Raw genomic sequence first — 17,630 nt, forward strand, 5'->3', positions numbered from 1 at the left:
TGAGGCAGGTGGAGTGCTTGAGCCCAGACGTTCAAGACCATCCTAGGCAACAGGGAAAAACCCCATCTCTACAAAAAATACGAAAATTAGCCAGATGTACTGGCGCTCCTCCACAATCCCAGGTACTCAGGAGGCTGAGGTGGGAGGATTGCTTGAGTCCAGGAGGCAGAGGTAACAGTGAGTCAGATTACACCACTGTACTCCAGCCTGGGCAACCAAGCAAGACTCTGTCTCAAAAAAAAAAAAAAAAAAAAAAGAAAAGAAAAAGAAAAAAAAGAAAAGAAAAGAAAGAAAGAAAGAAAAAGGATATAGCAGGCATGGTGTAAATGTGAAATGAAGATGACAAGGCCTTTGTTTCTCATATAAAAAGGATTTTTTTAAATACAGATCATGATGATCATGATTAAACAAGGCATATTAAAGAAAAAGAACAGATAGCAGAGAGAATAAATAAATTATCTGTCAACATTTTTAAAGAGAAAGTTATTAAATGTTTTCGTACTTCCAAACTGACTTTCAAAGTGTACAGGTTGAAGGTGCTTGAGCAAACACTGGCAAATGTTTAGGCATTCTGAAAATTATAAGCTAACTAAATGTAGTTAGATCCATGAGACCAGATGGTAGCTGCTGAAAATTTTAAATTAACCCAAGGATGAAATTGTTGAACTCTTAGCCAAACTGCAAAAATCTTTCTTTATAAGTACAATGATACTGGAGGATCAGAGTTTACCAACAAGACCTTGAACGTGAGAAGACTTCTACAAGAAACTATGGAAATTACAGCTGAGGGGTCGTTTCAGAGGTTGGGCCACTGTACACAGTACACTTTCTAACCGAGACAACCTGATTTCTGAAGAGGAAATCATGCTGGCCTAACAAGTACATGAATAAAGAGAACAAAGGAAACAAATGCATTCCTCTGTAAACATCTGCTAAGTCCCTGCTATGTGTCAAGCACTGGGCTAGATACTAGAAATAAAGATATATTTCAAAATATTCCCAAACTCAGGGACCTCAACCTAATATCTGGGGAAAGAAACAAACTTGACGCGATTGGCTTGGCACAGTGGCTCATGCCTGTAATCCCAGCACATTGGGAAGTCAAGGCAGGAGGCTTGAGCTCAGCAGTTTGAGCCCAGCCTAGGCAAAATTATAAGACACCTGTCTCAACAACAACAACAAAATTAGCAGGACATGATGGCATGCACCTGTGATCTTAGCTACTCACTACTCAGGAGGCCAAGGTGGAAGGATCACTTGAGTCTGGGAGGTTGAGGCTGCAGTGAGCCATGACTATTCCACTGCACTCCAGCTTGGGAGACAAAGTGAGACTGTCTCAAAAAAAAAGAAAAAGAAAAAGAAAAAAAGAAAGAAAGAAAAAGAAAATTGACATGATTGTACTGAAAACTTTATGGATTTTCACAATTTATGTTTGGATTTCCTACCACAGCTCTCCCTCAAAGACTGGTGGGATCAGGACACATCTTCCTGTGTACTTGTCTTTCATTTAATTACAGCCAAGGTCAAACTAACTGAAATTGAACAGGGAGGCAAACCGTAGTCAAGGACTAAAAGTATAAACATAAAGTTGTAAGCAGAAGACTTAATGAGAGAAAAGACTTATGGAACTGTGAAGGAAGGTGACTAAATGGCAGCAGTTATCTTAAAGGACCACTGTGATAGGGAGGGCAAGGTAATGAGTGGGCAGCTAAGCAGATCTCTTCTAGGTTTCTCTCCTCCCTCTGTCCACATAGGTGAAAGATGTTTCTGAGGCTGCAGGATTATTAGCTTCAATGATAGTGCCAACCCCAAGAGAAAAGGGAAGGCTTCTAAAGAATACTCTGGTATAACTAAAACAAGCCAAGTATGCGGGACATTGTAACTCCAGTAGCTGAGTTTAATGGGGGGTGGGAGACGGAAAACTATTGGAAACTTGCAAATGCATTTGCCTCTGAGAACAAGGGGGCCAACTGCATGCATAAAGAACAGCAATATCAGATGAAGCTGGAAGTCATCATTCTCAGCAAGCTAACAGAGGAACAGAAAACCAAACACTGCATGTTCTTACTCATTAGTGGGAGTTGAACAATGAGAACACATGGACAAAGGGAGGGGAACATCACACACCAGGGCCTGTCTGGGGGTCTGGGGAAAGGGGAGGGAGAGCATTAGGACAAATATCTAATGCATGCAGGGCTTAAAACCTAGATGATGGGTTGATAGGTGCAGCAAACCACCATGGCACATCCATACCTAGGTAACAAACCCACACATTCTGCACATGTATCCCAGAACTTAAAAAAAAAAAAAAAAAAAAAAAAAAAAAAAAAAAAGAACCAAAACAGCAATATCCAAGCTGACTGTCCCCACACACCGAGCAGCCAACACTCAGGCAAAGCTCACATGTGGAATAGCAGCATGTGAAACAAATGCACTGTGCTTTAGTGAACTAGCAATCCTGTCAGAGGTTTGCAAGTGATGCTGGCTACAGTAATTAGTCGGGCAAGAATAGGATTCTTCCTTCTCTTTCCATTGGAATAAGTCTATAGGAGTTTTTCAGTGAGCAGAATTTGAAAGTGTCATATCTATATTAAAATAAAGAGAAAATTCACAGAATTCTTGTGTACCTGGTATGGGTTAAAAATGTGCTTCCGGTGCCTGAATTAAAGCTTTTCATTATGTATTTTTCTATACTACATGTGTGTATAACTAGCAAAGAGAAAAGTAATTTAATAATTGACTGTATTAGCACTCGCTTACAGCTTTAAGTGATAATGCTAAGGAAAATGAATTTCAATTTATCCTCTCTGGCCTCATTGGTCTAAGGGGAAGGATAAATATCCCAGTCTAAGGAGAAGAATAAATATGTGTGTTTGCTTCATATACAATATCAAGTTTTTCCAGAAAGATGGTCTTACACCCGAGCCCGGGTATTTTGGGGAAAATATATAAATATAATCATCTTAAGAGCTTTCAGATGTAGGTTCAGAGGAGGTACTAATTCCATGATCATAAGAGGGCCTTTTGGGCCCAACAACAGAATTGGACAAGCAAGGATTCGGTTTATGATTTGTGATATATTTTTTGATGTTATATACAAAGGACTAAAGATATCCTCTGGGGTGGATTTACCTCACCCTTAGTGTGTATTTGAATAATATGGCAGAAAGGAGGAACTGTGGCTTGAATTTGAAATGTGGATACCAAGCAGGGTTGATGACAGGACATGAAACGAAACTTCTGGAATTGTCCCCACCCCATCACAATTATAAATAGGAAACTGTACCATGACCCAGAAGAAGGGATTGAAAGCAAGAATGGGGTTTGAGAGTGAGAAGAACTGGGTAAGATATCCAACTGACTAGCCCTTAAATCACCAATTTATTGAATACAAAGACAGATAGTTCCTGCATATTCATTGTGGATGTTTGGCAGCTAAGTGAGTTTGTGCCAACTGTAATTGTTTTGGATCTGGAATTGTGTATAATATAAGGATGATATTTTAAATCTTAACTAAATGAGATCACTGATGAGGAAAATATATTATTTATTTTCCTGTGTTTCATTTTTGAGTAGGTAATTTATTCATAAATTTTAAAATTCAAAACAAAGAATAGATAACGAAAATTCTTCCTTCTATCCCTATTTGTTCCCCAGCCACTAATTTACTTTTCCTCAGGGATACCAACCTTAACAGTTTCTCATGTATTCCACCAGAGATTTGTTGTACTTAACATTATACTTATGTTATATGAGCAAACCCTTATTATTCTTACATTTTTTGCATAAATAGTGGTATGTTACACACACTGTTCAGCACCTTGCTTTAATATCATATGTATCCATTCCAATTCAATACATAACAAGCCTCTCTGATATTTTTAAATGACTGTGCATTGTTTTATTGTATAAATGCACCTTCCTGTATTTAATTTCTTTCATATTGATTGGCATTTAAGTTGCTTTTGGTCTTTTGCCATTACAATTATAATGCTTCAATGACTATTCTATATATATCATTTTACATAGTACCAGTACATTTGTAAAATAAATTCCTAGAAAGAAAAATGTGGGCCATAGTACAAATGCAGTGTCATTTTGATAATTATTGTGAGATTACATTCCATATAAGTTATAACAATTTGTATTCCCTCCATGTTTAACATAATGTTATTGAATGTTTTGATATCATTAGTCTTATATATATATAAAATAGGATCCCAGATTGGCTGTAACTGTCATTTCTCTCATTATGAGTTAGATTATCTTTTTGTACATAATAGCAATACTTGTATATCCATTGCTGGGACCTATTAGCCCTTCCACATAAAAATAAATGTCTATATATGTAATATTCTTATTCAGGCTATTGGAACACTTTTCTAGTTACTACAGCAAGGCAGTATCAACCATGATACAGAAGCACCGTGAGTTGCCAGAGCAGTCTTGTGCAGAATGTTTTTCAAATATACAGAACATCTGATCTTAATATATCTACTTTGGAAACAAACTTCACAATTACTATTGTCTATGAATGGGTTCACTATATGAATATATATAACACAAAATTTTTATTTGCTCTCACCTTCAAGCAATGAATGCAATGGGACTATGGAATGGATTACTTACATCCCAGATTGAATTTCTCCCCACTCTAAACTGTTAGCAGGTTTGAGTCTATTAATAGAACCTTTCTTTTGGGGCCTGTCTTATAGGGCCTGCCTATATGATGCTATCTCCATAGTCACTTGCCTCCTAGCAGATAAGACCAAGGAATAGAAAAAAATTAAGTGAAAGAAATAAATTTGATGTATAATTCCCTTCACCCTTCTGCTTCAGGTATATTTTATCATAACCATGGAGGTACTACTATGTAAGACTCAAACATTTCTTTGTTGGAGCCCAAGTGGAGGAAGTAAAAGTGAAGCTTACTTACTTAGTACTTTTATATGAAAAAACTCGGAATGCTGGGAAGATGGCCGCCTAAGAACAGCTCAGGACTTCAGCTCCCAGTGAAAGTGCAGAGGGTGAGTGGACGCCGCATTTCCAGACGAACTCTTATTGTCCACAGACCAGGAGATACCCAGGCAGAGGGGTCGCCAGCGTCGCAGTCCCAGCCGGTGCGGCTGTTTTGGCCCCTGTGGGGCTGTTTTGGCCCTCTTGGGGCTGATTCCGCCTGCGTGGCTGCTGTGACCACTCCCTGTTGCTGCGGTTCTCCATACAAAAGCCACTGGTCTGGGAGCCCTCTTAGCTGGCGAGCAGAGCCCTAAGACGGCAGAGTTGCCCATTCATCTGAAATAGTGAGTCAGGCCAGGAGATTCCTAGGCAAAATATCCGCCAGGAGCCGGCGCCGCAGTTCGAGCCGACTCCGTGAGTCGCAGCACTGGAGATCCCGGCGCCTTTTCAACAAGCCACCGGAACACGGGGTCCTTCAACTTAAAAGACTCTGAGTCAGGGAGCCAGGTGATCAGGCTTGGTTGGTCCCACCCCTCCACCCCCAACAACAACGAAAACAAAAACAGTAATTGGAAACCCTCTGGGTTGAGCCCTCCAAACCAAGCACAGCTGAACCTGGACGGTCTGGCTTGGCGGGGGAGGGGCTTCCGCCATTACTGAGACTCTCCACCGCTACGGAGGCAGGCTGCCGTTGCCGAGGCAACCCGCCGTTGCCGAGGCAACCTGCCACAACAGAGAGAATCCGCCGTAACAGAGGCGGGGCCACCATTGCCTAGACAGTTCTAACTACGCCCATATAAAAAGGACTACAGGGAAGAGCTCAGGGCAGCTGGGCAGAGCCCACAGCAGCTCAGCAAAGCCCCTGCGGGCAGGCAGTGGCTAGGTGTGCTGCTAGCTGGGCGGGTCAGACCTGAAAGAAAAATCAAAAAAGGCAGTAGTGCAACGGAAACTCATAAAGCTCCAACTCCCTGGGACAGAGACAGACAACAGGTGGATAAACCCACAAAAATGGGAAGAAACCAGTGCAAAAAGGATGAAAACTCCTGAAACCAGAACACCTCTCCTCCTAAAAGGGATCACAACTCCTCACCAGCAAGGGAACCAGACCGGATGGAGAAGGAGGGTGATGAAATGACAGAATCAGACTTCAGAAGGTGGGTAGAAAGAAACTACAATGAGCTAAAAGAACATGTTCTAACCCAACACAAAGAAAATAGGAACCTTGAAAAAAGATTGGACGAACTGCTGACGAGAATGGACAGCATAGAGAGGAGTATAAGTGAATTGATGGAGCTGAAAAACGCAACACGAGAACTTCGTGAAGCATGCATAAGCTTCAACAGCCGAATTGACCAAGCAGAAGAAAGGATATCAGAGGTCAAAGATCACTAAATGAAATAAAAAGAGAAGGCAAGAACAGAGAAAAAAAGCACAAAAAGGAATGAACAAAATCTTCAAGAAATGTGGAACTATGTGAAAAGACCTAATCTACGTCTGATAGGTGTACCTGAATGTGATGAAGAGAATGAATCCAAGCTGGAAAATACTCTTCAGGATATTATCCAGGAAAACTTCCCCAACCTAGCATGGCAGACCAATATTCAAATCCAGGAAATACAGAGAACACCACAAAGATATTCCTCAAGAAGAGCAACCCCAAGGCAAATAATCGTCAGATTCACCAGGGTTGAAATGAAAGAGAAAATGCTAAGGGCAGCCAGAGAGAAAGGTCGGGTTACCCACAAAGGGAAGCCCATTAGACTCACAGCAGATCTCTCAGCAGAAACCCTACAAGCCAGAAGAGATTGGGGGCCAATATTCAACATCCTTAAAGAAAAGAACTTTCAACCCAGAATCTCCTATCCAGCCAAACTAAGCTTCATAAGTGAAGGAAAAATAAAATCCTTTGTGAACAAGCAAGCACTCAGAGATTTCATCACCACCAAACCTGCTCTACAAGAACTCCTGAAAGAGGCTCTACACATATAAAGGAACAACCAGTACCAGCCACTCCAAAAACACACCAAATGGTAAAAGAGCACCAACACAATCAAGAATCTGCATCAACTAACCAACAAAACAGCCAGGTAGCATCAAAATGACAGTATCAAATTCACACATAACAATACTATCCCTAAATGTCAATGGACTAAATGCCCCAATCAAAAGACACAGACTGGCAAATTGGATAAAAAGCCAAAACCCATCAGTGTGCTGTATCCAGGAAACCCATCTTACATGCAAGGATACACAAAGGCTCAAAATAAAGGGATGGAGGAAGATCTACCAAGCAAATGGAGAGCAAAAAAAGGCAGGAGTTGCAATTCTCATCTCTGATAAAATAGACTTTAAAGCAACAAAGATCAAAAGAGACAAAGAAGGACATTACATAATGGTAAAAGGATCACTGCAACAAGAAGAGCTAACGATCCTAAATATATATGCACCCAATACAGGAGCACCCAGATACATAAGGCAAGTTCTTAATGACTTACAAAGAGACTTAGACTCCCACACAATAATAGTGGGAGACTTTAACACCCCATTGTCAATATTAGACAGGTCATCCAGACAGAAAATCAACAAGGATATCCAGGACCTGAATACAGACCTGGAACAAGCAAACCTAATAGACATTTACAGAACTCTCCACCCCAAATCCACAGAATATACATTTTTCTCAGCACCACATCACACCTACTCTAAAATTGACCACATAATTGGCAATAAATCACTCCTCAGCAAATGCAAAAGAACAGAAATCATAACAAACAGTCTCTCAGACCACAGTGCAATCGAGTTAGAACTCAGAATGCAGAAACTAACTCAGAACCGCACAGCTTCATGGAAACTGAACAACTTGCTCTTGAATGTTGACTGGGTAAACAATGAAATGAAGGCAGAAATAAAGATGTTCTTCGAAACCAATGAGAACAAAGACACAACATACCAGAATCTCTGGGACACATTTAAAGCAGTCTCTAGAGGAAAATATATAGCAATGAGTGCCCACATGAGAAGAAAGGAGAGATCTAAAATTGACACCCTATCATCAAAATTGAAAGAGCTAGAGGAGCAAGATCAAAAAAACTCAAAACCTAGCAGAAGACAGGAAATAACTAAGATCAGAGCAGAACTGAAGGAAATAGAGACACAAAAAACTCTTCAAAAAATCAATAAATCCAGGAGCTGGTTTTTTGAAAAGATCAACAAAATAGACAGACCACTAGCCAGATTAATAAAAAAGAAAAGAGAGAATAACCAAATTGATGCAATAAAAAACGATAAAGGGGATATCACCACAGATTCCACAGGAATCCAAACCATCATCAGAGATTATTACAAACAACTCTATGCACATAAACTAGTAAACCTGGAAGAAATGGATAAATTCCTGGACACCTGCATCCTCCCAAGCCTAAACCTGGAAGAAGCCGAAACCCTGAATAGACCAATAACAAGGTCTGAAGTCGAGGCAGCAATAAAGAGCCTACCACCCAAAAAAAGCCCAGGTCCAGATGGGTTCACAGCTGAATTCTACCAGACATACAAAGAGGAGCTGATACCATTCCTTCTGAAACTATTCCAGACAATCCAAAAAGAGGGAATTCTTCCCAAATCATTTTACGAGACAAACATCATCCTGATACCAAAACCTGGCAGAGACTCAACAAGAAAAGAAAATTTCAGGCCAATATCCATGATGAACATAGATGCAAAAATATTCAATAAAATACTGGCAAACCGATTGCAACAGCATATCAAAAAGCTCATCCACCATGATCAAGTAGGATTCATCCCGGGGATGCAAGGCTGGTTCAACATACGCAAGTCCATAAATGTAATTCACCACATAAACAGAACCAAAGACAAAAACCACATGATTATCTCAATTGATGCAGAGAAGACTTTTGACAAAATTCAACAACACTTTATGCTAAAAACTCTCAATAAACTAGGTATTGACGGAACGTATCTCAAAACAATAAAAGCTATTTACTACAAACCAACAGCCAATATCATACTGAATGGGCAAAAACTGGAAGCATTCCCTTTGAAATCTGGCACTAGACAAGGGTGCCCTCTCTCACCACTCCTATTCAATATAGTACTGGAAGTTCTAGCCAGAGCAAACAGGCAAGAAAAAGAAATAAAGGGTATCCAAATTGGAAAGGAGGAAATCAAATTGTCTCTATTTGCAGATGACATGATTGTATATCTGGAAGACCCCATCATCTCAGCCCAAAATCTCCTGAAACTGATAAACAACTTCAGCAAAGTCTCAGGATACAAAATCAACGTGCAAAAATCACAAGCATTCCTATACACCAGTAATAGACTTCAAGAGAGCCAAATCAAGAACGAACTGCCATTCACAATTGCTACAAAGAGAATAAAGTACCTAGGAATACAACTAACAAGGAACATAAAGGACCTCTTCAAGGAGAACTACAAGCCATTGCTCAACGAAATAAGAGAGGATACAAACAGATGGAGAAACATTCCATGTTCATGGTTAGGAAGAATCAACATCGTGAAAATGGCCATACTGCCCAAAGTAATTTACAGATTCAACGCTATTCCCATCAAGCTACCAATGACCTTCTTCACAGAACTGGAAAAAAACACCTTAAACTTCATATGGAACCAAAAGAGAGCCTGCATAGCCAAGTCAATTCTAAGCAAAAAGAACAAAGCAGGAGGCATCACACTACCGGACTTCAAACTATACTACAAGGCTACAGTAATCAAAACAGCATGGTACTGGTACCAAAACAGAGATATAGACCAATGGAACAGAGCAGAGGCCTCAGAGGAAATACAACATACCCACAACCATCTGATCTTCGACAAACCTGACAAAAACAAGCAATGGGGAAAGGACTCTCTGTTTAATAAATGGTGTTGGGAAAACTGGCTAGCCATGTGCAGAAAGCAGAAACAGGACCCCTTCCTGACACCTTACACCAAAATTAACTCCAGATGGATTAAAGACTTAAACATCAGACCTAATACCATAAAAACCTTAGAAGAAAATCTAGGCAAAACCATTCAGGACATAGGTGTAGGCAAGGACTTCATGACCAAAACACCAAAAGCAATGGCAACAAAAGCCAAAATAGACAAATGGGACCTAATCAAACTCCACAGCTTCTGCACGGCAAAAGAAACAGTCAGTAGAGTGAATCGGCAACCAACAGAATGGGAAAAAATTTTTGCAGCCTACCCATCTGACAAGGGGCTGATATCCAGAATTTACAAAGAACTAAAGCAGATCTACAAGGAAAAAACAAACAAGCCTATTCAAAAATGGGCGAAGGATATGAACAGATACTTTACAAAAGAAGACATACAAGAGGCCAACAAACATATGAAAAAATGCTCATCATCACTGGTCATCAGAGAAATGCAAATCAAAACCACATTGAGATACCATCTCACACCAATTAGAATGGCGATCATTAAAAAATCGGGAAACAACAGATGCTGGAGAGGATGTGGAGAAATAGGAACACTTTTACACTGTTGGTGGGAATGTAAATTAATTCAACCATTGTGGAAGACAGTGTGGCGATTCCTCAAGGACCTAAAAATAGAAATCCCATTTGACCCAGCAATCCCATTACTGGGTATATATCCAAAGGATTATAAATCATTCTACTACAAGGACACGTGCACACGAATGTTCATTGCAGCACTGTTTACAATAGCAAAGACCTGGAACCAACCCGAATGCCCAACGATGATAGACTGGATAGGGAAAATGTGGTACATATACACCATGGAATATTACGCAGCCATCAAAAATGATGAGTTCATGTGCTTTGTAGGGACATGGATGAACCTGGAAACCATCATTCTCAGCAAACTGACACAAGAGCAGAAAATCAAACACCGTATATTCTCACTCATAGGTGGGTGTGGAACAATGAGAACACATGGACACAGGGAGGGGAGCACTACACACTGGGGTCCGTTGGGGGGAAATGGGGGAGGGGCGGGGGGTGGGGAGGTGGGAAGAGATAGCATGGGGAGAAATGACAGATACAGGTGAGGGGACGGAAGGCAGCAAACCACACTGCCATGTGTGTACCTATGCAACAATCTTGCATGTTCATCACATGTACCCCAAAACCTAAAATGCAATAAAAAAAAGAAAAAACTCATAGTAATTAAAGCAAAAAATTTAAAAAAAAATAAACATATAACATTTCTTCTTGATTAAACCAAATCAAGGACTCATGACTTTTGATTCATCAAAAATATTAAGTAAAAATGAAAATTTCCTTTGACCATACAGAAAGTATGTAACAGTATAATTCTGCAAAAAGAATTAATGCTTTAGAACCCAAGAAAAATATGATTTTTTGTCCCCAAATGACTGAATATTAAGAAATGTTACTTGACAAAAATTTTACTTTTCTGGCATGGATCCCTAATCCTATTCCTTCTAGTGACAAGCTACTATGATCATGGCTGTCATTATGACTTAATTGACCCAAATTTCCCTGGCTGTAAATACTTTCAGGACATGGAAAGAAAGCCCATTCCTCTTTGAAGCATATCTGGAAACCACTCATAAGGATTTCTGGAGAAATGAAGATAACTCAGCTCCCATGCCAGAAACCAACTATGGGTTTTAATTTAAATTACACCTAATCACACATCTGCACAGCATATATAGGTGGAAACTGAGCTTTGTGGAAGTGGTATAGTTACTGGGTAAGTGAATCTATGAGGAAAAACAAATGTCAATGTTAATTGGTGGGTAGAGCATATAAGTCAACCTCAAGGTTTCTAATATGAGGACAGAATTACAAAGTACACTAGATCTCATTCAACTATGCCTAACTATACGTTAGATGTTTCTATTAACAGACATAATATTTAGTAAGTATTTGCTAGTACCCTGAGTGGTAGCAAACTCAAAATGAATCCCATTTTAAAATAATCTCAAGTCAGGTAAATAATCAGTCTAATATAATTGAAATAACAAATGGGGCCAGGCACAGTGGTTCATGCCTATAATCCTAGCACTTTGGGAGGCTGAGGTGGATTAATCTCTGGAATTTGGGAGCTTGAGACCAGCCAGACCAACATAGTGAAACCCTATCTCTACCAAAAATACAAAAATTAGCCAGATTCGGTGGTGCACACCTGTGGTCCCAGCTACTTGGGAGGCTGAGGTAGAAGAATCCCTTGAACCCAGGAAACAGGGATTTCAGTAAGCTGTGATCATATCACTGCACTCCAGCCTGGGTGACAAAGCAAGACCATGCCTCAAAAATAAATAAATAAATAAATAACAAGTGGGAAAGTGCATAGACATTTTAAGAATAAGATCCTGAAGTGTATGCAGCAAAAAAATTGAACTGTGTTAAGGAATCTACATGGAGCTAAATCATATTGGGATATGAAAGTTACCCAGATTTCACTGGAGCCATCTAATATTTAAAAGTTTAATGAAATAAAGAATTAGGTCAAATTGACATAGATGTTCTCATTGACTGGAACACATAAGAATCAGTCGGCTTAACTTCAAGGACAGTGAGGTTATAGAAATCAATAAGCAATGCCTTACTGTGGTTTGAAATGTGTGAGTCAGTCCACATTTAATTGTAGGTCAGACTTTGCCCATGTTCAAGAGACAGAGGTTGTCAATTGGTTAGAAAGAGCTAGCAAAAGAATAAAATATGGTTCAATGGACTTACAGAAGTACAAAGCAGCATTTCAAAATAAATCATGATATATAGTTCACAAGTTCATATATTAAAAAGAATCGATAATAGCTACATAGCTAATAATAAATTGCCACCCAAGATTGTGCCTTTAGTAATGGAGTATGATTATTTTCCCCTTTTTTATTAAAGAGTAATGTGCCTGCAGAAAGGTGCAAAAATTCTAAGTATACACTTTGAGAAACCATCATGGATGGAACACATCTGTGTAACTATCACTTGGATCAAGTAATAAAATATGAGTACTAATCCTGACGTCCTCCTCATGTTCATCCGAATTTCTAGTGTCGCCTTTCTCTGCAAAGACAATCTGACTTCTAACAGTGCAGATTGTTTTTATGTGGTTTTGAACTTTATTAACGCTATTGTACATTGAGTATTTTTTTGTGTCTGGTCTCTTTTGTTCAATATTAATTTTGTGTGTTTCTTCCATGTTGTATCATGTGTTTTAGTTTGTTTATGTCATTTTTAATTTTTTTTTTAATTTGTCAAAATAAAGATGGGGTCTCAATATGTTTCCCAGACTGGTCTCAGACTCCTGAACTCAAGCAATCCTCCTGCCTCAGTCTCCCAAAGTGCTGAGATTACAGGTCTAAGCCACTGTACTCAGCCTGTTTATTTCATTTTAAGGTATGATTTTATGAACAGCATTTCCAATATATCTAAAGAAGTGAGGTCAGATGAGAATGGTAGAATAGCCACTTGTGAGCTTCAGGAGGTTCAGTTCATTATTGTTCTTCCCATAACCTGTTCCATTTACCAGCACTATGCTTACATATACACTGGTTCTCAGTGAGTTGTTTTACTCCTCTGGCTGGAAGTCTAAAATCATATTCACTACAGCATAGATAGAGAAATATGGCCTTGCTCTAAGAAACTAATATTGTATATTCAACTACTCCTTTGTAGAAAAAGACAGCAATTCTAGCAATTGCTCAATAATAAATGTTAATGCATCTAATGTTAGTATCATCAACACTCAGAGGACCACACCTTTAAGACTATAGTGTAACTTTTGTAGCTAGAGGAAAAGGTTGCTTTTCAGAATGAAATATTAATAGTAGCATTTGGAAGATACTTCTGAGAGTATCACACTTAGTCTCAATTGGTTGAGAAACACAAGACTGGCTTCAGTTTGTAAGTTATCTTAATTTGTATCTCAAATTAATATAAAATGGAGAGGCCATAGAGATGGATTTTAATCAGACACAGCAATGAAATAAATATAGTAGACAAATTTATAGCCAATGGAAAACTTGTGAATGGAGGACCCTCAACTGCTATGGAAAAAGCATTCTTGCCTAGCAACTCACAGCATTGCTGGGTTTGGGCTGGGTGCCTATTTTTAGTTGTCTTCTGTTACTGAGCCACATGAATACTGCCCCTTCTTTCAGTTTGCTTTGGATAATGGCCAAATGCCAGAATTTACTATTCCTTAAATAGCATAGCTCCCATCTGTTCACAGGCAACAAGAAGAAATTGAATATGCCATGGTGTCTTGGTCATTCCTGCCTAATCAGACTGAGAGAAGTTTGAGCTATTTGTCATATGACTTTGTCTTCTTTTTTGAACATATGGAATTGGTAAGCTGTCATTAAGAGGATATGATACAGCAAGGCTTAATCCATGTTTTCCCCAGGAAAGAATTTATATAATTTTTAACAGGAAATGAGACAAAAGCACAGGATATTCTGTAGGCTTCTTAACTTGGATGGCATCTTGAGAATTTTCCCATGCAGCTATTTTGTCTTCTTTCTATTAAAGAAGAGAAGATCCTGTATCACTGCCTCAAGTGAGAAGGGAAAAATACTCATTGGCTGTGATAGGGTCAGTTTTCTCTAGGTTATGCTAGAGTAACAAATGGCCCCAATATATTTCAGAGGGAAGGGAGCAATGACTGAATCTCACAATCGTTTATAACATTTCTGCTCAGACATGGCATACATCACCGATGCTCACATTCCATTGACTAAAGTAGGTTATGACAAGTTTGACGGCCAAGGAACAGAAAGAATAGTGCTCTTACAGGAAGGAATATCAAAGAGAAGCCCAGTGGACAAGGGCCTCATGGAGTCACCAGTGAGGACATAGATGGAAATGGAGGCTATCACCCTCTGCAAACCAATGCAGGAACAGAAAACCAGATACTGTGTGTTCTTATTTATAAGTGGGAGCTAAATGATGAGAACTTATGGGAACAAACATACACTGGGGCCTGTCAGAGGGTGGAGTCTGGGAAAAGAGAGAAGATCAGGAAAAATAACTAATGGGTACTAGGCTTAATACCTGGGTGATGAAATAATCTATACAACAAACCCCCATGACACAAGTTTACCTATGTAACAAGCCTGCACATCTACCCCTGAACTTAAAAGTTAAACAAAACAACACACTAAAAACAAGAAATTAAATAGTTAAACAGTGGCCAGGTGCGGTGGCTCAAGCCTGTAATCCCAGCACTTTGGGAGGCCGAGGTGGGTGGATCACGAGGTCGAGAGATCGAGACCATCCTGGTCAACATGGTGAAACCCCGTCTCTACTAAAATACAAAAAATTAGCTGGGCATGTTGGCACGTGCCTGTAATCCCAGCTACTCAGGAGGCTGAGGCAGGAGAATTGCCTGAACCCAGGAGGCGGAGGTTGCGGTGAGCCGAGATCGCGCCATTGCACTCCAGCCTGGGTGACAAGAGTGAAACTCCGTCTCAAAAAAAAAAAAAAAAAAAATAGTTAAACAGTTAAAAAAAATGACACAATTCACCACAACTAATATCATTGTTAATCACCTTGAGTATGAAAGAAAGACACAGTTTATCTCAAGTGGGAGACACTATGTTGGGAACATACCCATAAAATTGAATGGTAAGAGACCTTTTTATGCCTACCCCTCACCTTCTGAAACAGGGGTTGATGTAAGGACACTTTAATTGAATTCTGATTAAATTTCTAAAACAGTGTAAGGAGAATTCTGCTCACTTAGCAGAATCCCAAGAAACCGTGAGGGAAGACTCAAATTATTACATATTTCCAGCTGAGAAGAACATAAAGGGATGGTGTTAAAAAACACTTCTGATTGGCATATTTTAGTATACTGAAGCTTTCACATGCTTGCCTATACAAATACCTTGGGTAATTTGGACCCTTACAAGAGGCAAACACCACACGTATTTTTAAAAAAATCTCCATATATAATATTCCCCTTGGCAGAATATTTGCACATCCTCAGCTTCCAAGCCCTACTCTTAAAACTACAAATTCCAACAAAGAAATTTATCTCACGTTCTATTCTGTCCCAATTCCCTTGGAAGGGATTCACTTGTCTCATGGCTCATGTGTCCACCATAAACAAATCAACTATACCTTGGTATTGGGGTGAGGTCAGAGTCATAAAAACACATGCCAGCTTCCACAGAACCGTGTAAATAGCAAGAGGCAGTACCCCTAGAGTGCCAAGAGGCCAGTCTCACAGATGACCAAGGCAAACACCTCCACCTTTGACCTTGATGCTTGTTGCTGGCCTTCCAGCTTGACTCTTGGTTCTTTTTAAAGCAGTTATCTCAGAGGCTCTTTTGTGTTTCTTCCTGTGCTGGGTTGCTTCAAGTGAAATAAACAGCCTCAGAAGTGATTTCTGGAAATCCAGCCCCGTGGGCTTGGCCGGGCTCCTCATATGATGACTCACCTATTCCTTGTGATGAGCAATTTAAAAATACTCCAGACTATTTAATGTATTGAGATACCAAAACTAGGACACATATATTCATTAATGCATGCATTCATTCAGCAAGTGTTTCTTGAGCACTTTAATGCTGCAGATGCTTAGCTAGATGAATTATGATTCCTGTGAATATACAGAAGATGTTACCTTATTCTCATGGTCATTACCACAAGATTAATGCATTTTATTCATTTGGAAATTCTAAGTCCTAATGTTGGAGAATTGGCTGTGAACCTGGCCTAACAACTCACTTATTCTTGTGTAGTCATTTGGAACAACTTTTAAAATAAATTAATTTGGAAAACATAGATCAAGTCATAAAAATGTTTGCAAAATGGGCCTAGTGATTTGTGTTTTAGATTTATTAAGGAAAACACACAGAAGTTATTTATTATGCCCTTATATTTATTTTGAAAAAAAAAAAACTAGAACACCTGACTATATACAAATGAGAGAATGTTAATAAATTTGTAGTGTATCAATCAAATAAAATATTATGCATGTTTTAAAATGATATGTATGAATGTGAGAAATTTTTATGTCAAGTGGTAAAACAAAAATACAACTAATCAAATCACTATGATAGAAAGTATTCAAATTTATATGTGACCCAAACAGAAAGACAAACAAAACTATAGTTGTGTTTACCATTGTCATGTTCAATCATAATGTGTGTAATTATATTGTGCCCTTAAGCATCAAGTCAAATGATAGGTAGTTTTCAAGTACATTGGTTGATTTTGGCTTTGTACCTTTTTACAACATCTCAACATATTTTTGGTGGTGGTGATAATGTAATTAACCACTATATAAGGTAGAGCAATATGAGCTGCCATAATAAATTTTCATAAAAGTGTGTATTAGCTCAAATACAGTAGAAATTTATTTGTCACTTATATAACGCTCTAACTCAAGTGTTGTGGTTGGTGGAATGATCTCTGCACACAGCATCTCAGGGTCAGGCTGTTGACCACTCTGCTATCTTCAGGAGCAAGACTGTGTTGGTGGCTGCCATCTCAGTTAGCCATAAGGAGAAAAGACCACAGAGGAACATGTGGTTGAGTGTTTTAAGTGGCAAAGCTCCCTCATCAGTTTTGTTCACAGTCCACCTGGCTAACTTTCAGGCATTCATCCATATACAACTGCAAAGAGGCCAGGAAATATAGATTCACTGTTTGCCCAGGAAGAGGAGGAAACTAATTTTATTAAAGATCTAGCAATCT

General features: G+C 39.1%; 1 long non-coding RNA gene across 1 annotated transcript in view; it reads left to right on the forward strand.

Annotated features, from left to right (window-relative positions):
* Positions 1-17,630, forward strand: part of LOC141581410 (uncharacterized) — a 70,879-nt gene that overhangs the window by 52,920 nt on the left and 329 nt on the right. The window lies entirely within an intron of this gene.

This window comes from Saimiri boliviensis, chromosome 15 (assembly GCF_048565385.1).
Source record: "Saimiri boliviensis isolate mSaiBol1 chromosome 15, mSaiBol1.pri, whole genome shotgun sequence".
Taxonomy (NCBI): Eukaryota; Metazoa; Chordata; class Mammalia; order Primates; family Cebidae; genus Saimiri; species Saimiri boliviensis.